Source organism: Myodes glareolus, chromosome 17 (genome assembly GCF_982192425.1).
Source record: "Myodes glareolus chromosome 17, mMyoGla1.1, whole genome shotgun sequence".
In the NCBI taxonomy this organism is placed as follows: Eukaryota; Metazoa; Chordata; class Mammalia; order Rodentia; family Cricetidae; genus Myodes; species Myodes glareolus.
The window spans coordinates 69,274,779-69,301,054 of record NC_142042.1 but is presented as its reverse complement, the minus strand read 5'-3'; positions in this window follow the sequence as shown (position 1 = coordinate 69,301,054).

Genomic DNA, 26,276 nt, shown 5'->3' with positions numbered 1-26,276 from the left:
ACAGTCTGTACACAATGGACAAAATGTACACAATGGACTGTCTATACAAAATGGACACTCTGTACACAATAGATTGTCTATTCACAATGTACAGTCTGTACACAGTGGACAGTCTGTGCACAATGGACAGTCTGTACACAATGGACAATCTGTACAAAATGGACAGTCTGTACACAATGGACAGTCTGCAAACAATGAACAGAATGTACACAATGGACAGTCTGTAAACAATGGACAGTCTGTACACAATAGACAGTCTGTACACAATGAACAGTCTGTACACAATGGACAGAATGTACACAATGGACAGTTTGTACACATTGGACAGTGTGTACACAATGAACAGTCTGTACACAATGGACAGTGTGTACAAAATTGACAGTGTGTACAAAATGGACAGTCTGTGCACAATGGACAGTCTGTACACAAGGCACAGTCTCTACACAATGGAAAGTCTGTACATAATGGAAAGAATGTACACAATGGAGAGTACGTACACAACGGGCAGCATGTAAAAACAGACAGTCTGTACACAGTGGACAGTCTCAACACAATGGACAGTCTGTACACAATGGACAGAATATACACAATGGACAGTCTGTACTCAATGAACAGTCTCTATACATTGGAAAGTCTGTACACAATTGACAGTCTGTACACAATGGACAGTCTATACACAATGGAAAGTATGTACATATTAGAGAGTCTGCACACAACGGACAGTCTGCAGACAATGAACAGTCTCTACACAATGGACAGTCTGTACACAATTGAAAGTATGTACACATTGGACAGTCTGTACACAATGGACAGTCTGTGCACAATGGACAGCCTGTATAAAACAGAAAGAATGTTCCCCATGGACAGAATGTACATAATGGACAGTCTGTGCACAATGGACGGTGCGTAAATAATGGACAGTGTGTACACAATGGACACTCTGCACACAATAGATAGTATGTACACAATGTACAGTCTGTACACAATTGACAGCCTGCACAAAATGGACAGAATGTACACAATGGACAGAATGTACACAATGGACAGTGTGCAAACAATGGACAGTCTCTGCACAATGGACAGTTTGTACACAATGTACAATAGTACACAATGAACAGTCTGTACACAATTGAAAGTATGTACACATTGGAGAGTCTGTACACAACGGACAGTCTGTGCAAAATAGACAGTCCCAACGCAATGCACAGTCTGTGCACAAGAGACAGAAAGTACACAATGAACAGTCAGTAAACAATGAACAGTCTGTACACAATGGACAGTATGCACACAAAGCCCACTCTGTGCACAATGGTCAGAATGTTCACATTGGAAGATCTTTACATAAAGTATACGCTGTACACAATGGACAGTCTGTACATAATATACCATATATAGACAATTGAGAGTCTGCACACAACGGACTGTTTGTACACTACACAGAGAGTGTACACAATGGACATTAGTACACAATGGACAGTCTGCACACAATGGACAGTCTTTACACAATGGAGAGTCTGAATCCAATGGACAGTCAATAAACAGTGGACAGTCTCTACACAATAGCATGAACACAGTAGAAAGAATGTACACAACAGATATTCTGAGTGTAAACAATGGACAGTTTGTACACAATAGACAGTCTGAACACAATGGACAGACTGTACACAGTGGACAGAATGTACTTAATGGACAGTCTGTATACTATGGATAGTCAGTACACACAAGTATGGATAGTCTGTACACAATGGACAGTCAATAAACAATGAACAGTCTGTACACAGTGCACACTCTGTAAACAATGGAGAGTCTGTACACAGTTGAGAGCCTGTATATAATGGACAGTCTGTACACAATGAAGAATCTGTACACAATGGACAGTCTGTACATAAAGGACAGTCTGAACACAAATGACATCAGTACACACTGGACTGTAGTACACAATGTACAGTCTATACCCAATGGACAGTCTGTACACAATGGACAGAAAGTACTCAATGGATAGAATGAACACAATGGACAGTCTGTAAACAATGGATAGTCTGTACACAATGGAAAGACTGTACAAAATGGAGAGTTTATACAACACGGACTGTCTGTACAAAATGGACAGTCTATACACAATGGACAGTCTGTATACAATGGACAGTATTTACACAAAGGAATTCAGTTCACAATGGACAGTCTATACACAATGGACAGTCTCTACACAATGGACAGTAGTACATAATGAACAGTCTGTAAACAATGAACAGACTGTACACAATGGAGAGTCTGTATACAATGGAAAGAATGTACATAATGGAGAGTCTGTACACTATGGACAGCTGGTATAAACCGGACACTCTGTACTCAATGGACAGTATTACTCAATGTACAGTCTGTACACAATGGACAGGAGGAATACAATGGAGAGTCTGTACACAATGGACAGTCTGCACACAATGGAGAGTCTGTACACAATGGACAGTCTGTACACAACGGACAGTCTGTACACAGAGGACAGTATGTACACAATGGACAGTCTGTACACAATGGACAGTCTGTACATAATGGAGAGAATGTACTCAATGGAGAGTCTGTACACATTCGACAGTCTGTTCAGAATGGACAGTCTGTACACAATAGCATGTACACAATAGACAGAATGTACACAACGGATAATCTGATTATAAAGAATGGACAGTTTGTAAAGACTGTTCTGTGTGTACAGACTGTCCGATGTGTACAGATTGTTCAGTGTGTACAGACTGTCCAATATGTACAGAGTGTATACATTTACAGACTGTCCCGTGTGTACATACTGTCCTTTTGTAAAGACAGTAAAATGTGTTTAGACTGTCCAGTGTGTACATTCTGTTCAGTGTGTACAGACTGGACAGTGTGTACAGACTAGAGTGTCCACTGTTTACAGAGTGTCCAGTGTGTACAGTGTCCAGCGTGTACAGATTGATCAGTGCGTTCACACTGTCCAGTGTGTACAGACTGTCCAATGTGTACATTCTTTCCAGTGAGTAAAGACTGGCCAGTGTGTACAGACTAGAGTGTCCACTATATACAGTGTGTCCAGTGTGTACAGTGTCCAGTGTGTACAGACTGTCCAGTGTGTACAGACTGTCCCGATGTACATACTGTAAATTTGGTAAAGACAGTCCAGTGTTTGCAGACTGTCCAGTGTGTTCACACTGTCCAGTGTGTACAGACTCTCCAATGTGTACTTTCTGTGCAGTGTGTACAGACTGTCCAGTGTGTACATTCTGCCCAGTGTATACAATCTGTCCAGTGGGTACTGACTTTCCAGTGTGTACATTCTGTCCAGTGTGTACATTGTGTCCAGTGTGTACAGATTTTCCAGTGTGTACATTCTGTTCAATGTGTACAGACTGTCCAGTGGGTACAGACTTTCCAGTGTGAACTGAATGCAGAGTGTATACTGACAGTTCAGGGTGTACATTCTGTCCAGTGTGTAATTCCATCCATTTTGTACATTCCATTCAGTGTGTACAGACTGTCCAGTGGGTACAGACTTTCCAGTGTGTACATTCTGTCCAATGTGTACTTTCCTTCCAGTGTGCACATTCCATCCAATGTGTACAGAGTGTCAAGTGTGTACAGACTGTCGAGGGTGTACAGACTGTCCAGTGTGGACTTTATGTCCACTGTGTACAGACTGTCCAGTGTTTATTGACTATGCAGTTTGTGCAGACTGTCCAGTTTGTACAGATTTTCCATTTTGTACAGACTGTAATATGTGTACTTTCCGTCCAGTGTGTACAGGCTGTCCAGTATGTACATTCAGTCCAGTGTGTACTGAATGCAAAGTGTATACTGACAGTTCAGGGTGTACATTCTGTCCAGTGTGTACAGGCCATCGAGTATGTACAGACTATTTAGTGCGTAAATTCTGTACAGTGTTTACAGAATTTCCAGTGTGTTAAGACTGTCCAGTGCATACAGACTAGACTGTCCACTGTGTACAGAGTGTCCAGTGTGAATAAACTGTCCACTGTGTAAAGACTGTACAGTGTGTACATTCTCTCCAGTGTGTGCAGATTGTTCAGTGTATACAGACTGTCCAGTGTGTACAGACTGTCCATTGTTTACAGACTGTCCAGTGTGTACAGACTTTCAAGTGTGTACAGACTGTCAAGTGTGCACAGAATGTAAAATGTGTACATTCTGTCCAGTGCATACAGACTGTCGAATGTGCACATTCTCTCCAGTTTGTACAGAATGCAGGGTGTGTACAGACTGTTCTCTGTGTACATTCTGTCCTGTGTGTAGAGATTGTCCAGTGTGTACAGACTGTCCAGTGTGTACACTCTGTGTATTGTGTAGAGATTGTTCAGTGTGTACAGACTGTCCAGTGTGTAGAGATGTCCACTGTTTAGAGACCATCCAGTGTGTACAGACAATCAAGTGTGTAGAGAGTGTAAAATATATAAATTCTGTTCAGTGCGCACAAACTGTTGAATGTGTACATTCTGTCCAGTGTGTACAGAATGCAGAGTGTGTATAGACCGTTCAGTGTGTATATTCTGTCCTGTTTGTAGAGATTGTCCAGTGTATACAAACTGTCCAAGGTGTACATTTGGTTCATTGTGTACAGACTGTCCAGTGTGTACAATCTGTCCAGTGTGTACAGACTGGCCACTGTGTACAGACTAGAGTGTCCACTATATAAAGAGTGTCCAGTGTGTACAGTTTCCAGTGTATACAGATTGTCCAGTACGTACAGACTGTCAAGTGTGTACAGACCGCAATGTGTGTACAGACTGTCCAGTGTTTACAGATTAGACTGTCCACTGTTTACAGAGTGTCCAGTGATTACAGTGTCCACTGGGTACAGACTGTCCAGTGTGTACAGACTGTCCAGTGTGTACAGAATGTCCATTGTCTACAGAGTGTCCATTGTATACATTCTGTTCAGTGTGTACAGATGACCAGAGTGTACAGACTGTCCCATGTGTACATACTGTCCAATTTGTAAAGACAGTCCAGTGTGTCCAGAATGTCTATTGTGTACATTCTGTCCACTGTGTACAATCTTCCAGTGTGTACAGACTGTACAGTGTGTACAGACTGTACAGTGTGTATAGGCTCTCCAGTGTGTACACTCTGTCCAATGTGTACATTCCATCCATTGTGTAAATTATTCCCAGTGTATACATTCTGTCCAGTGTGTACAGACTTTGCAGTTTGTATATTCTGCCCAATGTGTACAGAATGCAGAGAGTGCACAGACTGTCCAGTGTGTTCAGACTGTCCTGTATGTACATTCTGTCCAGTGTGTACATTCTGTCTAGTGTGCACATTCCGTCCATTGTGTACAGTCTGTCCAGTGTGTACAGACTAGACTCTCCAATGTGTACAGACGTTCCAGTGTTAACAGACTAGACTGTCCACTGTGTACAGAGTGTCCAGTGTTTACAGTGTCCACAGTGTACAGACAGTCCAGTGGGTGCACACTGTCCAGTGTGTACATTGTCTCCAGTATGTAAATTCTGTCAAGTGTGTACAGACTGTCCAGTGTGTACAAACTGTTCAGTGTGTACAGACTATCCAGTGTGTGCAGACTGTCCAGTGTCTACAGACTGTCCAGTGTGTACATTCAGTCCAGTGTGTATAGAATGCAGAGTGTGTACTGACTGTCCAGGGTGTACATTCTTTCAAGTGTGTATAGACTCTCCAGTGTGTTCACACTGTTCAGTGTGTATAGACTCTCCAATGTGTAGAGACTGTCCAGTGTGTTCAGACTGTCCAGTGTGTACACTCTGCCCAGTGTATACATTCTCTCCAGTTGGTACTGACTTTCCAGTGTGTACATTCTGTCCAGCGTGTACAGACTTTCCAGTTTGTACATTCTGTTCAATGTGTACATAATGCAGAGTGTGTACAGACTGTCCAGTGTGTACCGACTGTCCAGTGTGTACACACTGTCCAGTGTGTACATTATATCAAGTGTGTACATTCTGTCCAGTGTGTAATTACATCCATTGTGTACATTCCGTTCAGTGTGTACAAACTGTCCAGTGTGTTCAGATTGTCCAGTGTGTACAGACTGTCCTTTGTGTACATTCTTTCCAGTATGTATATTCTGTCATGTGTGTACGGACTGTCCAGTGTGTACAGACTGTCCAGAGTGTACAATCTGTCCACTGTGTACATTCTGTTCAGTTTGTACATCTGTCCAATGTGAACAGAGTCTCCAGTATGTACAGACTGTCCAGTGTGTACATTCTGTACAGTGTGTACATTCTCTACTGTGTGTCCAGACTGTCCAATATGTGCAGACTGTCCAGTGTGTACATACTAGACTGTCCACTGTGTACATAGTGTCCAGTGTGTACAGTGTCCAGTAAATACAGACTGTCCAGTGTATAGAGAATGTCCACTGTGTACATAATGTCCAATGTGTAAATTCCGTCCTTTTTGTACAGATTTTCAGTGTGAACAGACTGTCAAGTGTGTAGAAACTGTCCAGTGTGTACAGATTGTTCAGGTTTTAGAGACAGTCCAGTATGTACATTCTGTCCAGGTAGTACTGATTTACCAGTTTGTACATTCTGTCCAGTGTGTATATTCTGCCCAGTGTATACAGACTGTCTAGTTGTACAGACTTTCCAGTAGGTACATTCTGTCCAGTGTGTACAGACTGCCCAGTTTTACAGACTGTCCAGTGTGTACATTCTGTCCAGTGTGTACAGACTGTCCAGTGTATACTGACTCTCCCGTCTGTACATTCTGTCCAGTGTGTACTGATTTACCAGTTTGTACATTCTGTCCAGAGTGCATATTAAGTCCTGTGTATACAGACTGTTCAGTGTGAATAGACTGTCCATTATGTAGGGACTGTCCAGTGTGTACATTCTGTCCAGTGTGTACAGATTGTCCAGTGTGTACAGACTGTCCAGTGTTTACTTTCTGTAAAGTGGATACATTCTGTCCTGGGTGTACCACCTGTACAGTATGTACAGACTGTTCAGTATGAGCAGACTGTCCAGTGTGTAGAAACTGTCCGGTGTGTACAGAATATCCAGTGTGTACAGACTGTCCAGTGTATGCAGACTGTCCAGTGTGTACTGACTATCCAGTGTGTAGAAAGTGCCCAGTGTTTACAGACTCTCCAGTATGTACATTATCCAGTGTGTACATTCTGTAAAGTGTGTACAGATTTTCAGGTTTGTACATTCGGTCTAGTGTGTACAAACTGTCAAATGTGTACATACAGTCCAGTGTGTACAGATTGTCCAGTGTGTACATTCTGTCCAGTGTGTACACTCTGTCCACTGTGTGCAGACTGTCCAGTGTATACAGACTCTCCAGTGTGTACATTCTGTCCAGAGTGTACAGACTGTCCAGTGTGTACAGACTGTCCAGTGTGTATGGACTATCCATTGTGCACATTCTGTCGAGTGTGTACAATTGTCCGGTGTGTACAGACTGTCCAGTGTTTGCAGACTGTCTAGTGTGTACATTCTTTCCAGTGTGTGCAGACTGTACAGTGTAAACAGACTGTCCAGTGTGTACAGACTCTCCAGTGTGTACATTCTCTCCAGTATGTACATTTCCTCCTGGGTTAAAAAATCTCCAGTGTACATTCTGTCCAGTTTCTAAAGACTGTCCAGTGTATACAGACTGTCCAGTGTGTACAGACTGTCCAGTGTGTACATTCTCTCCAGTGTGTAGATACTAACCAGTGTGTACAGACTCTCCAGTGTGTACAGACTATCCAGTGTGTACAGACTGTCAAGTGTGTAGAGACTGTCCAGTGTGTAGAGACTGTCCAATGTGTACATACTGTCTAGTAGGCACATTATGTACAGTGTGTAAGTTCTGTCCTGTCCCGCGCTACCGTCTCGCCAGCAAGAACCACGCGGTACACATAGGATCCTTCTGCAGAAAAGCTTTATGTCTCTTGGGAGCTAGAGCATAAGCCACATGGCGGAGACCCAGATAAGATGGAACCCATCCCTTATAAAGGAAACAGACCCTGCTCTGGACGTGTCTTTCCTGGATTGGTCAACTGCTCCCAGTCCCAGGTGAAACCTTGGGAGTAGTGGAAAATACCAACACATGTGAGCTTTCTAGCTCACCTGGCGGTGCAGCGCCATCTATGGTGGAGAGTGTGGTTGCGGCCCTCTACATCTCCCCCTAATTTTACTTCTTTGCAGAAAGGCAACTCCCTAGGAAGGTAAAGATAGAGGTCGCACTTCCCAAAATGAAAACATTAAAATGGGCTTACACGGAATCTGTCCCTAGGCTCATGACACCTGGAACCTATCCGGCCTGCCCTCTGCCATTTTTCTGGGAAAGGGAATATACAGCAGAAAACCCTTAAGCAGAGCGACTTATCTCTCAGAGAGGGCCATTCTCTGTGCGATGCTTTTCAGCTCGACAACCTTCAGGGCTAGCTAAGCCAAGCACTCCACCCTGTGCAATGGACCACAGTCCTAGGGGTGCAGGAGCTGGTTGGCTTAAACCTTACTGCTTTAACATAGATAACCACACATCAGTAGAGGCCCCCTGTTCCAGGGCAGCCAGCGCTGTGCAAAAACCACTTTGTCCCTACGATTTTGGGATTTGAGTCAGCAGACCATCCAGAGGAGAAACACTAATCCATAGCATAGGACTGTTCCAAAACATTTCCACCCCCACCCATTCTTTGAAGTAGGGGAATGAGAGACACGGCCCAGGACTGGAGTCCTACGGCCAAGCTTATAAATCATCTCTAGGACGGTAGGGAGGGGGCCCAGAGTCTTATTGGTTGTAAAAAATCGGGGAGACACCGCCATCCTATGGTTGACTGGTAACAGCTTCAGGAAGGCTGAGAGTGTCCTCCAACGGTGTTCTGTCATCCATCCGCAAAATGGCAGGAGGAACAGCAGCCAGGTCCTCAGGCGAATCCGTGTGTTGTGGATCACTCTTCACTGTTCGGGTCAATCGCTCTGGCAGCCAGAATGGGCTTTCTTGATCCAAGGGCAGGAGCTGGACCATCCCTCAGGAACCCGCCAGCTCCGCAGCAATCAGGTCAGACAGCTCCATAGCAGAGGCTTTGTCCTCAGGCCTCTGGACAGATGAATCCACAGCACGAATAGTAGCATTTCTAGAAAAAAACATAAACAAACTCTTCTCCCAAAATAACATTTAAGAGTATTAAAAAACTCAGTGTAAAAATTTAGCACAGTCAGTACTGGAAGTAGGCTGGTCTTGAACTTAGAGACCTATAGGTCTCTTTTCTAAAGAGCAATCTTGTTTGTCTGTGTCATTATAGTAGGCCTTAGAATTAAACCATTTTAAATCTGGCACAGATGAGATTATTGTTTTAAAAATATGAGAAAACCGTTTTCCTGTTTCCAGCCTGGAGTCCTAAGATGAAGTGGCCATTAGGGAACCCATATGGGGATCTCTGTTTTTTACGGTATGGGCCGTGTTGCCCCAGTGGCGCCTAGGAAAAACCCAGGCCCTGTTTGTTGATATTAGATTTAAGATTTATTGGCTCCTGTATTCCTTGCCAGTACGGTGGCCTCGGGTTCCAGAGCCCGCCCGCCATCCAAGGGCTGTGTGCGGCCCTGGACCTGCTCGCTGCGCGGCTCCCCGTGTCCCGTTGTGCGGCTCCGCCTGTTCCAGGCCAGGAAGTGGCGGCTCCACCCCCAGGTGCCCCTGCCTTCCCCGCGGGGCTAGCATAGTTCTCTGAGGCTGTGTTGGTGGCGGAGTGTGGCGGGAGCCGACACTCAGACCGAGGCGGCACAGGCCGCAACATCTCAAGGTCCGCGCCAGAGCTGCTGCGGCTCAAGGGGCCAATGGGAGAGGCGGCGAACAGGGCCGCTTCCCTACTAGCAAACTCTCAACACCTGTGCCACAGCAAAAGCAGCTGTAAACAAACTCTCACAGACCCAGCCAACGACCCAATCACTTTAAAAATCTAAGGGCTTTTTGCATCTACCTCCCTGTGGATCCTGAAACATTAGATTTAAAACCAAATAGTTGTAAGCTGCCATGTGGTCACTGGGGAATTGAACTCACGACCCTTGGAAGAGCAGGCAGCATTCTTAACCCCTATGCTATCTCTTCAGTTCCTTATTCAGATGGAAAATCTCTCGGGCTAGTAGCCAGCATCGTTCGCCCCGCCCGTTGCCCCAGGCCATTGGTCCGCCTTTGTTACCTAGGATCAGCACAGCTCAGCTCAGCCAAGCAGAACAGAAGCCACTCCAGCCTCAGAGCCCCTCACAGTTTCAGGCACATTGCAAGCCTTCTGGCCTGGCAGCTTGTGGCACCGTTCTCATTCTCGGTACTGCTGTGATACCCTCCAGGCCAGGCACCAACTGAGCCTGCGCAATATGCCTCCCACCATAGCCACAGAGCAAAGCTCCGCTCCAGCCGCCCTCCAGCCCCAGCTGCACCCACTCCGAGCCCAAACCGGTGCACGGAGCAAAGCTGAACTCAGAGAAGCAGGCTTGAAAGGACCTCATTTAATCTTTAAGGGAATTTGGGCGTCGTTTAGTCTCTTTGGCTGCTTCCTGCTGTTATTGGGCCGCTGAATTTTAGGGGTATACATTACAACATTTCAGGAGGTCTCGGTGATTCAAACCACGTAAATCCCAAGTACACCCTTAGGCTCTCCCCCTCCGTGGAGACGAAAACAGAACCTCCCTCCCAAAACACCACATCCTCAGCAGTCTCCAAGTTCAAATATCCCTCTCCCATCCAGTACACAAAAGACAACATGAACAACACAACATAAAGCTTTTGACCCTGCAAATCAGCCCTCTCCCCCATCCTCACTCTCTTTTAAAATCACTGGGGGGTCCTTTTTAACTTATTTTCTTTTCTGTCTCCCCCATTCTTTACCGGAGGGTCCTTTTTAACTTATCTGGGTGCGCGCACAACCTCCCACTGCTGCTCAGTTTCTGATATGCTCTCTGGACTTTAGAACGTACCTCTCTGAGCACGCATGCCTGCAGTTCTGAATCCTCCTTGTGTCCAAGGGGTCTCCGGTGGTGCAAAGTTCTTCTTTTTCCCGGGTATCAGCACCAGATGTCCCGCGCTACCGTCTCGCCAGCAAGAACCACGCGGTACACATAGGATCCTTCTGCAGAAAAGCTTTATGTCTCTTGGGAGCTAGAGCATAAGCCACATGGCGGAGACCCAGATAAGATGGAACCCATCCCTTATAAAGGAAACAGACCCTGCTCTGGACGTGTCTTTCCTGGATTAGTCAACTGCTCCCAGTCCCAGGTGAAACCTTGGGAGTAGTGGAAAATACCAACACATGTGAGCTTTCTAGCTCACCTGGCGGTGCAGCGCCATCTATGGTGGAGAGTGTGGTTGCGGCCCTCTACACTGTCCAATGTGTACATTTTGTCCAGTGTGTACATTCTGTCCAGTGTATGCAGACTGTCCAGTGTGGACAGACGGTCCAGTGGGTAGAGACTGTCCAGGTTGTACACATCGTCCAATGTGTACATTCTGTTCAGTGTGTACATTCTGTCCAGTGTGCACAGACTTTCCAGTGTGGACTTACTGTCCAATGTGTACAGACTGTCAAATGTGTACATTCTCTAGTGTGTGCATTCTTTCCAGTGTGTAAGACGGTCCAGTGTAAGCAGACTGTCCAGTGTATACAGATTTTCCAGTGTGTACATTCTGTCCAGGGTGTACAGATGGTCAAGTGTGTACAGACTGTCCAGTGAGTACCTTCTGCCTAGTGTGTACAGACTATCCAATGTGTGCATTCTGGCAAGTGTGTACAGATTGTCCAGTGTTTTCAGACTGTCCAGGTTGTTCAGACTGTCCAGTGTTTACATTCTGTCCAATGTGTACTTTCTGTCCAGTGTGCACAGACTTTCCAGTGTGTGCAAACTGTTCAGTGTTTTCAGACTGTACAATTTTTACAGACTGTCCAGTGTGTACTGATATACCAGTGTGTACAGACTGTGCAGTGTATACAGACTGTCCAGTGTGTATAGACTGACCAGTTTGTACAGACTGTCCAGAGTATATAGACTGTTCAGTGTGTACAAGCTGTCCAGTGAGTACTTTCTTTCCAGTTTGTACAGACTGTTCAATGTGTACATACTGTACAGTATATACTTTATGTACAGTGTCTACATTCTGTCCAGTGTGTACGTTCTGTGCAGTGTGTACAGACTGTCCAGCGCATATGGTCTGTCCAGCGTGTACAGACTTTCCAGTGTGTATTGTTTGTCCAATATGTACATTTCGTCCTGTGTGAACAAACTGTCCAGTGTCTACAGACTTTCCATTGTGTACAGTTTGTTCAGTGTGTGCAGACTGTCCAGTGTGTACAGACTGTTCAGTGTTTACAGACTGTCCAGAGTACAGAATTTCCAGAGAGGACATTCTGCCCTGTGTGTACATTCTGTCCAGTTTGTACAGACTGTCCAGTGTTTACAGACTGTCCAGTGGGTAAAGACTGGCCAGTGTTTAGAGACTGTCGAGTGTACATTCTGTCCAGTGTATAGAGACTGTCCTGTGTGTACAGACTAACCAGTGTGTACATTCTGTCCAGTGTGCACATCATGTTCAGTGTTTACAGACTGTATAGTGTATACAGACTGTCCACCGTGTAAAAACTGTACAGTGTGTACAGACTGTCCAGTGAGTTCATTCTTTCCAGTGTGTAGAGACTATACAGTGTGTACAGACTATCCAGTATAAACATTCTCTCCAGTGTGTACATTCTGTCCACTGTGTACATTCTGTCCAGTGCGTACAGACTGTACAGTGTTTTCAGACTCTCCAGTGTGTACAAACTGTCCAGTGTTTACAGACTGTCAGGTATGTAGAAACTGTCCAGTGTGTATATTCAGTCCAGTGTATACAGAATATCCAGTGTGTACATTCTGTCCATTGTGTACTGACTGTACAGTTCCACAGGATGTCCAGTGTGTACAGACTCTCCAGTGTGTACTTTCTCTCCAAAATGTACATTCCATCCTGGGTGAAAAAGCTGTACAGTGTCTATGGACTTTCAAGTGTGTACAGTTAGTCCAGTGTGTTCAGATTATTTTACAAAAAAAAAAATTTGTTTTAGAAACTGTCCAGTGTGTACAGATTTTACAGAGAGTAAATTCTTCCCTGTGTGTACATTCTGTCCAGTGTATACAGACTGTCCAATGTGTCCATACTGTCTAGTATGTACATTATGTACAGTTTGTAGGTTCTGTCCAGTGTGTACATTCTGTCTATTGTGTACATTCTGTCCAGTGTATGCAGACTGTCCAGTTGATGCAGCCTGTCCAGAGTGGACAGACTGTCCAATGGGTTCAGACTGTCCAGGGTGTACATTCTCTCCAGTATGTATATTCTGTCATGTGTGTACGGACTGTCCAGTGTGTACAGACTTTCCAGTGTGTACATTCTGTTCATTGTGTACATAATGCAGAGTGTGTACAAATTGTCCAGTGTGTACAGACTGTCCAGTGTGTACATTATATCAAATGTGTACATTCTGTCCAGTGTGTAATTCCATCCAATGTGTACATTACGTTCAGTGTGTACAGACTGTCCAGTATGTTCAGACTGTCCAGTGTGTACAGACTGTCCTTTGTGTACATTCTCTCCAGTATGTATATTCTGTCATGTGTGTACAGACTGTCCAGTGTGTACAGACTGTCCAGTGTGTACAATCTGTCCACTGTGTACATTCTGTCCAGTTTGTACATCTGTCCAATGTAAACAGAGTCTCCTGTATGTACAGACTCTCCAGTGCGTACATTCTGTCTAGAGTGTACATTCTGTACTGTGTGTACAGACTGTCCAATGTGTACAGACTGTCCAGTGTGTACATACTAGACTGTCCACTGTGTACATAGTGTCCAGTGTGTACAGTGTCCAGTAAATACAGACTCTCCAGTGTATACGGACTGTACACAGTTCATGTTCTGTCCAATGTGTAAATTCTGTCCAGTGTACACATTCAATCCATTGTGTACAGACTTTTCAGTGTGAACAGACTGTCCAGTGTGTAGAAATTGTCCAGTGTGTACAGAATGTCCAGTGCATACAGACAGTCCAGTGTGTACAGACTGTCCAGTGTGTACTGACTGTCCAGTGTGTAGAAAGTGTCCAGTGTGTACAGACTGTCCAGTATGTACATTATGTCCAATGTGTACATTCTGTTAAGTGTGTACAGATTTTCCGGTTTGTACATTCTGTCTAGTGTTACAGACTGTCAAATGTGTTCATACAGTTCAGTGTGTACAGATAGTCTAGTGTGTACATTCTGTCCAGTGTGTACACTCTGTTCAGTGTGTCCAGACTGTCCCTTGTATACTTACTCTCCAGTGTGTACATTCTGTCCAGTATATCTATTCCGTCCAGGGTTAAAAACTGTCCAGGGTGTACAGACAGTCCAGTGTGTACATACTGTCCAGTATGTACAGACGGTTCAATGTTTATAGACTCTCCAGTGTGTACAGATTTTCCAGTGTGTACACTCTTTCCAGTGTATACATTCTGTCCAGTATGAACAGAATGTCCAGAGTATACAGACTGCGCAGTGTGTACAGACTGTCCAGTGTGTAGAGAATGCCAGGGTGTACATTCTCTCCAGTTTGTACAGACTGTCCAGTGTTTCCAGACTCTCCAGGTTGTACAGACTGTCCATTGTGTACATTCTGTTCAGTGTGTACATTCTGTCCAGTGTGCACAGGCTGCCCAGTGTATATCGACTCTCCAGTGTGTACATTTTGTCCAGGTTGTTCAGAGTGTCTAGTGAATAGAAACTGTCCAGTGTGTACAGACTTTCCAGAGTGTACATTCTGTCCACTGTGTACAGACTGTCCAGTGTATACAGACTGTCTAGTTGTACAGACTGTTTAGTATGTAAATTCTGTCCAGTGTACATTCTGTCCAGTGTGTACAGACTGTCCAGATTTTACAGACTGTCCAGTTTGTACATTCTGTACAGTGTGTACAGACTGTCATGTGTATACTGAATGTCTGGTGTGTACAGACTGTCCATTGAGTGCATTCTTTCCAGAGTGTACAGACTGTCAAGTATGTACAGACAGTCCTGTATGTACATTCTGTCCAGGCTGTACTGATTTACCAGTTTCTACATTCTGTCCAGTGTGTATATTCTGTCCAGTGTATACAGACTGTCTAGTTGTACAGATTGTTCAGTAGGTACATTCTGTCCAGTGTGTACATTCTCTCCAGTGTGTACAGACTGTCCAGTTTTACAGACTGTCCAGTGTGTACATTCTGTCCAGTGTGTACAGACTGTCCAGTGTATACTGACTGCCCATCTGTACATTCTGTCCAGTGTGTACTGATTTACCAGTTTGTACATTCTTTTGAGTGTGTTTATTCTGTCCTGCGTATACAGACTGTCCAGTGTGTATAGACTGTACAGTATATAGGGACTGTCCAATGTGTACATTCTGTCAAGTGTGTAGAGACTGTCCAGTGTGTACAGACGGTCCAGTGTTTACTTTCTGTAAAGTGTGTTCATTCCGTCCTGGGTGTACAACCTGTCCAGTATGTACAAACTGTTCAGTGTTAACTGACTTTCCAGTCTGTAGAAACTGTTCAGTGTGTACAGAATATCCAGTGTGTACAGACGGTCCAGTGTGTACAGACTGTCCAGTGTGTACTGACTGTCCATTGTGTAGAAAGTGTCTAGTGAGTACTGACTGTTCAGTATATACATTATGTCCTGTGTGTACAATCTGTAAAGTGTGTACAGATTTTCTGGTTTGTACATTCTGTCTAGTGTGTACAGACTGTCAAATGTATACATACAGTCCAGTGTGTACAGATTGTCCAGTGTGTACATTCTCTCAAGTGTATACACTCTGTCCTGTGTGTGCAGACTGTCTAGTGTATACAGACTGTCCAGTGTGTACATGCTGACCAGTGTGTACTGACTGTCCAGTGTGTACAGACTGTCCAGTGTGTATGGACTGTCCATTTTATACATTCTGTCCAGTGTGTACAGATTGTCTGCTGTGTACAGACTGTCCAGTATGTGAAGACTGTCCAGTGTGTACATTCTGTCCAGTGTGTACCAACTGTCCAGTTGTACAGACTGTACAGTTTGTACATACTGTCCAGTGTGTGCATTCTTTCCAGTGTGTGCAGACTGTACAGTGTAAACAGACTGTCCTGTGTGTACAGATTCTCCAGTGTGTACATTCTCTCCAGTATGTGCATTTCCTTCTGTGTTAAATACTCTCCGGTGTACATTCTGTCCAGTTTGTAAAGACTGTCCAGTGTATACAGACTGTACATTGTGTACAGACTGTCCAGTGTATACAGACTATCCAGTATGTACAGACTGTCCAGTGTGTACAGACTGTCCAATGTGTACATACAGTATAGTATGTACATTATGTACAGTGTGTAAGTTCTTTCCAATGTGTACATTCTGTACAGTGTGTACATTCTGTCCAATGTATGCAGGCTGTCCACTGTATGCAGACATGTCCAGTGTGTACAGACTGTCAAGTGTGTACATTCTGTCTAGTGTGTACATTTTTTCCAGTGTGTACAGAATGTCCAGTGTATACAGACTGTCCAGTATGTTCATTCTGTCAAATGTATACATTCTGTCCACTGTGTACATTCTGTCCAGTTTGTGCAAACTGTCCAGTGTGTTCAGACTGTCCAGTGTGCACAGACTGTCCAGTGTGTACAGACTGTCCAGTGTGTACATGCTGTCCACTGAGTACTTTCTTTCCAGATTTTACAGACTGTGCAATGTGTACACACTGAACAATATGTACATTATATACAGTGTGTACATTCTGTCCAGAGTGTACAGACTGTCCAGTGACTATGGACTGTCCAGTGTGGACAGACTGTCCAGTATATACATTCTGTCCAAAGTGTACACTCTGTCCACTGTGTACATTCTGCCCAGTGTGTACGATTGTCTAGTGTATTCACACTCTGCAGTATTTAGAGACTGTCCTGTGTGTAGCGATTTATGAGTGTGTAGAGACTGTCCAGTGTATACAGACTGTCCAGTGACTACAAACTGTCCAGTGTGTGGGGACTGTTCAGAGTGTTCAGAATCTTCAGTGTGTACAGACTGTCCACTGTGTACTTTCTGTCCCGAGTGTACATTAGGTCCCGAGTGTACAAATTGTCCAGAGTGTACAGACTTCAGTGTGTACAGACTGTCCAGCATGTAGAAATTGCCTACTGTGTACTTTCTGTCCAGTGTTTACATTCTGTCCCATGTGTGAAAACTGACCAGTGTATACAGACTGTACACTGTGTACAAACTGTCCAGTGTGCACTTTCTGTCCAGTGTGTACAGACTGTCAAGTGTGTACAGACTGTCCAGTGTGTAGAACTGTCCAGTGTGTCCATTTTGTCCAGGGTATACAGACTCTCCAGTGTGTACATTCTGTCCAGTGTGTAAAGACTGTGCAGTGTGTACATTCTGTCCAGTGTGCACATTCTTTCCAGTGTGTATATTCTGTCCAGTGTGTACATTCTGTCTGGATGTACAAACTGTCCATGTGTAAATTCTGTCCAATGTGTACTTTCTGTCCAGTTTTTAAAGACTGTCACGTGTACACAGACTGTCCAGTGTGTACATTTTCTCCAGTGTGTACAGACTGTCCAGTTTATACAGACTGTCCAAGTGTACATTCTGTCCAGTTTATACAGACTGTCCAGTGTGTACAGACTCTCTAGTGTGTACAGACTGTCCATTGAGTACATTCTGTCCAGTGGGTACAGACTGTCAAGTATGTATAGTTTGTCCAGTATGTACATTCTGTAAAGGGTGTACTGATTTACCAGTTTGTACATTCTGTTCAGTGTGTATATTCTGTCCAGTTATGCAAACTGTCCAGATGTGCAGACTGTCCAGTATGTATACTCTGTCCAGTGTGTACATACTGTGCAGTGTGTACAGACTGTTAAGTTTACACAAACTGCCCAGTGTGTATATTCTCTACAGTGTGTACAGACTGTCCATTGCATACTGAATCTCCAGTCTGTACATTCTGTCCAGTGTGTAGTGATTTACTAGTTTATATATTCTGTCCAGTGTGTATATTCTGTCTTGTGTATACAGACTGTCCAGTGTGTATAGATTGTCCAGTATGCAGGGACTGTCCAGTGTGTGCATTCTGTCCATTGTGTGCAGACTGCTCTTTGTGTACAGACTGTCCAGTGTGTACGGACTGTCCAGTGTGTACATTCTGTCCATTGTGTACAGATTGGCCAGGATGCACAAGTTGCCCAGTGTGTACTTTCTGTCCAGTGTGTACATTCCGTCCTGGGTGTACAAACTGTCCAGTGTGTACATTCTGTCCATTGTGTACAGAATGTCTAGTGAATAGAAACTGTCCAGTGTGTACTGACTTTACAGAGTGTACATTCTGTCCAGTGTGTACATCCTGTCCTGTGTGTGCAGACTGTCCAGTGTATACAGACTGTCCAGTGTCTACATTCTATCCAGTGTGTACAGACTGTCCAGTGTGTACAAACTGTCCGTTGAGTACATGCTTTCTAGTGTGTACAGACTGTCCAGTATATACATTCTGTCCAGGGTGTTCTGATTTACCAATTTGTACATTGTGTCCAGTGTGTATATTCTGTCCAGTGTATACAGACTGTCTAGTTGTACAGACTGTCCAGTATGTACATTCTGTCCAGTGTGCACATTCTGTCCAGTGTGTACAGAGTGTCCAGTTTGGCAGACTGTCCAGTGTGTACAGACAGTCCAGTCTGTATAGACTGTCCAGTGTGTTCAGAGTGTTCAATGTTTATAGACTCTCCAGTGTGTACAGATTTTCCAGTATTTACATTGTTTCCAGTGTATACATTCTGTCCAGTTTGTACAGAATGTCCAGTGTATACAGACTGCGTAGTGTGTACAGACTGTCCGGTGTGTAGAGAATGTCCAGTGTGTACATTATCTCCAGTGTGTACAAACTGTCCAGTGTTTACAGACTGTCCAGGTTGTACACACTGTCCATTGTGTACATTCTGTTCAGTGTGTACATTCTGTCCAGTGTGCACAGACTGTCCCGTGTGGACAGACTGTCCAGTGGGTACAGACTGTCCAGTGTGTACAGACTGTCAAATGTGTATATTCTGTCTAGTGTGTACATTCTTTCCAGTGTGTACAGACTGTCCTGTGTATACAGACTGTCAAGTGTGTACAGGTTTTCCGGTGTATACATTCTCTCCAGTGTGTACAGACTGTCCAGTGTGTACCTTTTGTCCAGTGTGCACAGTCTGTCCTCTTGTGCATTCTTTGGAGTTTGTACAGATAGTCCAGTGTTTTCAGACTGTCCAGGTTGTTCAGACTGTCCAGTGTTTTCCTTCTGTCCAGTGTTTACATTCTGTCCAGTGTGCACAGACTGTCCAGTGTATGCAAACTTTTCACTGTGTACAGATTGTCCAGTGTGTACATTCTTTCCAGTGTGTTCAGACTGTACAATGTTTACAGACTGTCTAGTGTGTACTGATTTATCAGTTTTCACAGACTATCCAGTGTGCACAGAATGTACAGTTTGTACAGACTGTCCAGTGTGTACAGACTGTCCAGTTGGTACATGATTTCCAGTGAGTACTTTCTTTCCAGTTTTTACAGACTGTCCAATGTGTAAAAAGTGTACAATATGTACGTTATGTACAGTGTGTACATTTTGTCCCATGTGTCCACACTGTCCAGTGCCTACGGATGGTCCAGTATGTACAGTCTGTCCAAAGTGTACATTCTGTCCGCTGTGTACATTCTGTCCAGTATGTACGACTGTCTTGTGTATTCAGATTGTCCAATGTTTAGAGGTTGTCAAGTGTGTACTTATTTTCCAGTGTGTACAGACTGTTCAGTGTATACAGACTGTCCAGTGTCTACAAACTGTCCAGTGTGTGCGGACTGTCCAGTGTGTTCAGACTCTCCAGTGTGTACAGACAGTCACTGTGTAATTATTCCCCGTGCGTACATTCCATCCCGAGTGTACAAATTGTCCAGTGTGTATAGACTGTTCAGTGTGTACAGGCTGCCCAGTTTGTAGAAATTGTCCAGTGTGTACATTCTGTCCAGGGTGTACATTCTGTCCAATGTGTGCAGACAGTCCAGTGTATACAGACTGTACAGCGTGTACATACTGACCAGTATGCACTTTCTGTCGAGTGTGTACAGACTGTCCAGTGTGTAGAACTGTCCATTGTGTCGATTCTGTCCAGTGTGTACAGACTGTCCAGTGTGTACATTCTGTCCAGTGTGCATATTCTATTCAGTGTGTACATTCTGTCCAGTGTGTACACTCCGTGTGGGTGTACAAACTGTCCAGTTTGTACATTCTGTCAAGTGTGTACATTCTGTCCAGTTTTGAAAGACTGTGGAGTATATGCAGACTGTCCAGTGTGTATATTCTGTCCAGTGTGTACAGAATGTCTAGTGAATAGAAACTGTCCAGTGTGTACATTCTGTCCAGTGTATACATTCTGTCCAGTATGTAAAGATTGTCGAGTGTATGCAGACTGTCCAGTGTGTACATTCTGTCCAGTATGTACCGACTATCCAGTTGTACAGACTGTCCATAATGTACGTTCTCTCCAGGGTGTACAGACTGTCCAGTGTGTACAAACAGTCTTGTGTGTACAGACTGTCCACTGAGAACATTCTTTCCAGTGTGAACAGACTGTCATGTATGTACAGACAGTCCAGTATTTACCTTTTGTCCAGGGTGTACTGATTTACCTCTTTGTACATGCTGTCCACTGTATACAGACTGTCCAGTGTGTACAGACTATCCAGTGTGTACAGACTTTCCAATGTGTACATTCTGTCCAGTGTGTACAGACTGTCCATTGTATCCTGACTCTCCAGTTTGTATATTCTGTCCAGTGTGTAGTGATTTACTAGTTTGTACATTCTGTCCAGTGTGTATATTCTGTCCTGTGTATACAGACTGTCCAGTGTGTATAGACTGTCCAGTAAATAGGGACTGTCCAGTGTGTGCATTCTGTCCAGTGTATGCAGACTGTCCAGTGTGTATGGACTGTCCAGTGTGTACATTCTGTCCAGTGTGTACAGATTGTCCAGTGTGTACAGATTTCCCAGTGTGTATTTTCTGCACAGTGTGTACATTCCGTCCTGGGTGTACACACTGTCCAGTGTGTACATTCTGTCCATTTAGTACAGAATTTCTAGTGAATAAAAACTCTCCAGTGTGTACAGACTTTCCCGAGTGTACATTCTGTCCAGTGTGTACAGACTGTCCTGTGTGTGCAGACTGTCCAGTGTATACAGAGTGCCCAGTGTGTTCATTCTGTCCAGTGTGTACAGACTGTCCAGTGTGTACAGACTGTCTAGTGTGTACAGACTGTCCGTTGAGTACATACTTTCCAGTGTGTACAGACTCTCAAGTATGTACAGACTGTTCAGTATGTACATTCTGTCCTGGGTGTCCTGATTTACCAGTTAGAACATTGTGTCCAGTGTGTATATCCTGTCCAGTGTATACAGACTGTCTTGTTGTACAGACTGTCCAGTATGTACATTCTGTCCAGTGTGCAAATTCTGTCCAGTGTGTACCAACTGTCCAGTTTTGCAGACTGTCCAGTGTGTACAGACTGTCCAGTCTGTATAGACTGTCCAGTGTGTACAGACTGTTCAATGTTTATAGACTCTCCAGTGTGTACAGGTTTTCCAGTGTTTACATTCTTTCCAGTGTATACATTCTGTCCAGTTTGTAGAGAATGTTCAGTGTATACAGACTGCGCAGTGTGTACAGACTGTCCAGTGTGTACATTATCTCCAGTGTGTACAAACTGTCCAGTGTTTACAGACTGTCCAGGTTGTACATACTGTCCATTGTGTACATTCTGTTCAGTCTGTACATTCTGTCCAGTGTGCACAGACTGTCCAGTGTGGACAGACTATCCAGTGGGTACAGCCTGTCCAGTGGGTACAGACTGTCAAATATGTACATTCTGTTTTGTGTACATTCTCTCCAGTGTGCACAGACTGTTCAATGTGTGCATTCTTTGGAGTTTGTACAGGTCGTCCAGTGTTTTCAGACTGTCCAGGTTGTTCAGACTGTCCAGTGTTTACCTTCAGTCCAGTGTGTACATTCTGTCCAGTTTGCACAGACTGTCCGGTGTATGCATACTTTTCAGTGTGTACAGATTGTCCATTGAGTACATTCTTACCAGTGTGTTCAGACTGTGCAATGTTTACAGACTGTCCAGTGTGCACAGAATGTACAGTTTGTACAGACTGTCCAGTGTGTAGAGAATATCCAGTGTTTACATTCTCTCCAGTGTGTACAAACTGTCCAGTGTTTACAGACTGTCCGGTTTGTAAACACTGTCCAATGTGTACATTCTGTACAGTGTCTACATTCTGTCCAGTGTGCACAGACTGTCCAGTGTGGACTTCCAATCCAGTGTGTACAGACTTTCCAGTGTGTACAGACTGTCAAATGTGTACATTCTCTAGTGTGTGCATTCTTTCCAGTGTGTACTGACTGCCCTGTGTATACAGACTGTCCAGTGTGTACAGATTTTCCGGTGTGTACATTCTCTCCAGTGTGTACAGACTGTCATTTGTGTACAGACTTTCCAGTGCATACAGACTGTTCTGTCTGTACATTTTGTCTAGTGTGCACAGACTGACCACTGTGTGCATTCTTTGGAGTTTGTACAGATAGTCCAGTGTTTTCAGACTGTCCAGGTTGTTCAGACTGTCCAGTGTTTACCTTCTGTCCAGTGTGTACATTCTGTCCAGTGTGCACAGACTGTCCAATGTATGCTTAATTTTCAGTGTGTACAGACTGTCCATTGAGTACATTCTTTCCAGTGTGTTCAGACTATGAAATGTTTACAGACTGTCCTGTGTCTACCGATTTATCAGTTTTCACAGACTGTCCAGTGTGCACAGACTGTACAGGTTGTGCAGACTGTCCAGTGTGTACAGACTGTCCAGTGTGTACATGCTTTCCAGTGAGTACTTTCCTTCCAGTTTGTACAGACTGTCCAATGTGTACAAACTGTACAATATGTACATTATGTACAGTGTGTACATTCTGTCCATTGTGTACATTCTGTCCACAGTGTACATTCTGTCCAATGTGAACAACTGTCTAGTGTATTCAGACTGTTCAATATTTAGAGACTGTCCAGTGTGTAGTTATTTTCCAATGTGTACAGACTGTTCAGTGTATACAGACTGTCCAGTGTCTACAAACTGTCCAGTGTGTGCGGACTGTCCAGTGTGTTCAGACTCTCCAGTGTGTACAGACAGTCACTGTGTAATTATTCCCCGTGCGTACATTCCATCCCGAGTGTACAAATTGTCCAGTGTGTATAGACTGTTCAGTGTGTACAGGCTGCCCAGTTTGTAGAAATTGTCCAGTGTGTACATTCTGTCCAGGGTGTACATTCTGTCCAATGTGTGCAGACAGTCCAGTGTATACAGACTGTACAGCGTGTACATACTGACCAGTATGCACTTTCTGTCGAGTGTGTACAGACTGTCCAGTGTGTAGAACTGTCCATTGTGTCGATTCTGTCCAGTGTGTACAGACTGTCCAGTGTGTACATTCTGTCCAGTGTGCATATTCTATTCAGTGTGTACATTCTGTCCAGTGTGTACACTCCGTGTGGGTGTACAAACTGTCCAGTTTGTACATTCTGTCAAGTGTGTACATTCTGTCCAGTTTTGAAAGACTGTGGAGTATATGCAGACTGTCCAGTGTGTATATTCTGTCCAGTGTGTACAGAATGTCTAGTGAATAGAAACTGTCCAGTGTGTACATTCTGTCCAGTGTATACATTCTGTCCAGTATGTAAAGATTGTCGAGTGTATGCAGACTGTCCAGTGTGTACATTCTGTCCAGTATGTACCGACTATCCAGTTGTACAGACTGTCCATAATGTACGTTCTCTCCAGGGTGTACAGACTGTCCAGTGTGTACAAACAGTCTTGTGTGTACAGACTGTCCACTGAGAACATTCTTTCCAGTGTGAACAGACTGTCATGTATGTACAGACAGTCCAGTATTTACCTTTTGTCCAGGGTGTACTGATTTACCTCTTTGTACATGCTGTCCACTGTATACAGACTGTCCAGTGTGTACAGACTATCCAGTGTGTACAGACTTTCCAATGTGTACATTCTGTCCAGTGTGTACAGACTGTCCATTGTATCCTGACTCTCCAGTTTGTATATTCTGTCCAGTGTGTAGTGATTTACTAGTTTGTACATTCTGTCCAGTGTGTATATTCTGTCCTGTGTATACAGACTGTCCAGTGTGTATAGACTGTCCAGTAAATAGGGACTGTCCAGTGTGTGCATTCTGTCCAGTGTATGCAGACTGTCCAGTGTGTATGGACTGTCCAGTGTGTACATTCTGTCCAGTGTGTACAGATTGTCCAGTGTGTACAGATTTCCCAGTGTGTATTTTCTGCACAGTGTGTACATTCCGTCCTGGGTGTACACACTGTCCAGTGTGTACATTCTGTCCATTTAGTACAGAATTTCTAGTGAATAAAAACTCTCCAGTGTGTACAGACTTTCCCGAGTGTACATTCTGTCCAGTGTGTACAGACTGTCCTGTGTGTGCAGACTGTCCAGTGTATACAGAGTGCCCAGTGTGTTCATTCTGTCCAGTGTGTACAGACTGTCCAGTGTGTACAGACTGTCTAGTGTGTACAGACTGTCCGTTGAGTACATACTTTCCAGTGTGTACAGACTCTCAAGTATGTACAGACTGTTCAGTATGTACATTCTGTCCTGGGTGTCCTGATTTACCAGTTAGAACATTGTGTCCAGTGTGTATATCCTGTCCAGTGTATACAGACTGTCTTGTTGTACAGACTGTCCAGTATGTACATTCTGTCCAGTGTGCAAATTCTGTCCAGTGTGTACCAACTGTCCAGTTTTGCAGACTGTCCAGTGTGTACAGACTGTCCAGTCTGTATAGACTGTCCAGTGTGTACAGACTGTTCAATGTTTATAGACTCTCCAGTGTGTACAGGTTTTCCAGTGTTTACATTCTTTCCAGTGTATACATTCTGTCCAGTTTGTAGAGAATGTTCAGTGTATACAGACTGCGCAGTGTGTACAGACTGTCCAGTGTGTACATTATCTCCAGTGTGTACAAACTGTCCAGTGTTTACAGACTGTCCAGGTTGTACATACTGTCCATTGTGTACATTCTGTTCAGTCTGTACATTCTGTCCAGTGTGCACAGACTGTCCAGTGTGGACAGACTATCCAGTGGGTACAGCCTGTCCAGTGGGTACAGACTGTCAAATATGTACATTCTGTTTTGTGTACATTCTCTCCAGTGTGCACAGACTGTTCAATGTGTGCATTCTTTGGAGTTTGTACAGGTCGTCCAGTGTTTTCAGACTGTCCAGGTTGTTCAGACTGTCCAGTGTTTACCTTCAGTCCAGTGTGTACATTCTGTCCAGTTTGCACAGACTGTCCGGTGTATGCATACTTTTCAGTGTGTACAGATTGTCCATTGAGTACATTCTTACCAGTGTGTTCAGACTGTGCAATGTTTACAGACTGTCCAGTGTGCACAGAATGTACAGTTTGTACAGACTGTCCAGTGTGTAGAGAATATCCAGTGTTTACATTCTCTCCAGTGTGTACAAACTGTCCAGTGTTTACAGACTGTCCGGTTTGTAAACACTGTCCAATGTGTACATTCTGTACAATGTCTACATTCTGTCCAGTGTGCACAGACTGTCCAGTGTGGACTTCCAATCCAGTGTGTACAGACTTTCCAGTGTGTACAGACTGTCAAATGTGTACATTCTCTAGTGTGTGCATTCTTTCCAGTGTGTACTGACTGCCCTGTGTATACAGACTGTCCAGTGTGTACAGATTTTCCGGTGTGTACATTCTCTCCAGTGTGTACAGACTGTCATTTGTGTACAGACTTTCCAGTGCATACAGACTGTTCTGTCTGTACATTTTGTCTAGTGTGCACAGACTGACCACTGTGTGCATTCTTTGGAGTTTGTACAGATAGTCCAGTGTTTTCAGACTGTCCAGGTTGTTCAGACTGTCCAGTGTTTACCTTCTGTCCAGTGTGTACATTCTGTCCAGTGTGCACAGACTGTCCAATGTATGCTTAATTTTCAGTGTGTACAGACTGTCCATTGAGTACATTCTTTCCAGTGTGTTCAGACTATGAAATGTTTACAGACTGTCCTGTGTCTACCGATTTATCAGTTTTCACAGACTGTCCAGTGTGCACAGACTGTACAGGTTGTGCAGACTGTCCAGTGTGTACAGACTGTCCAGTGTGTACATG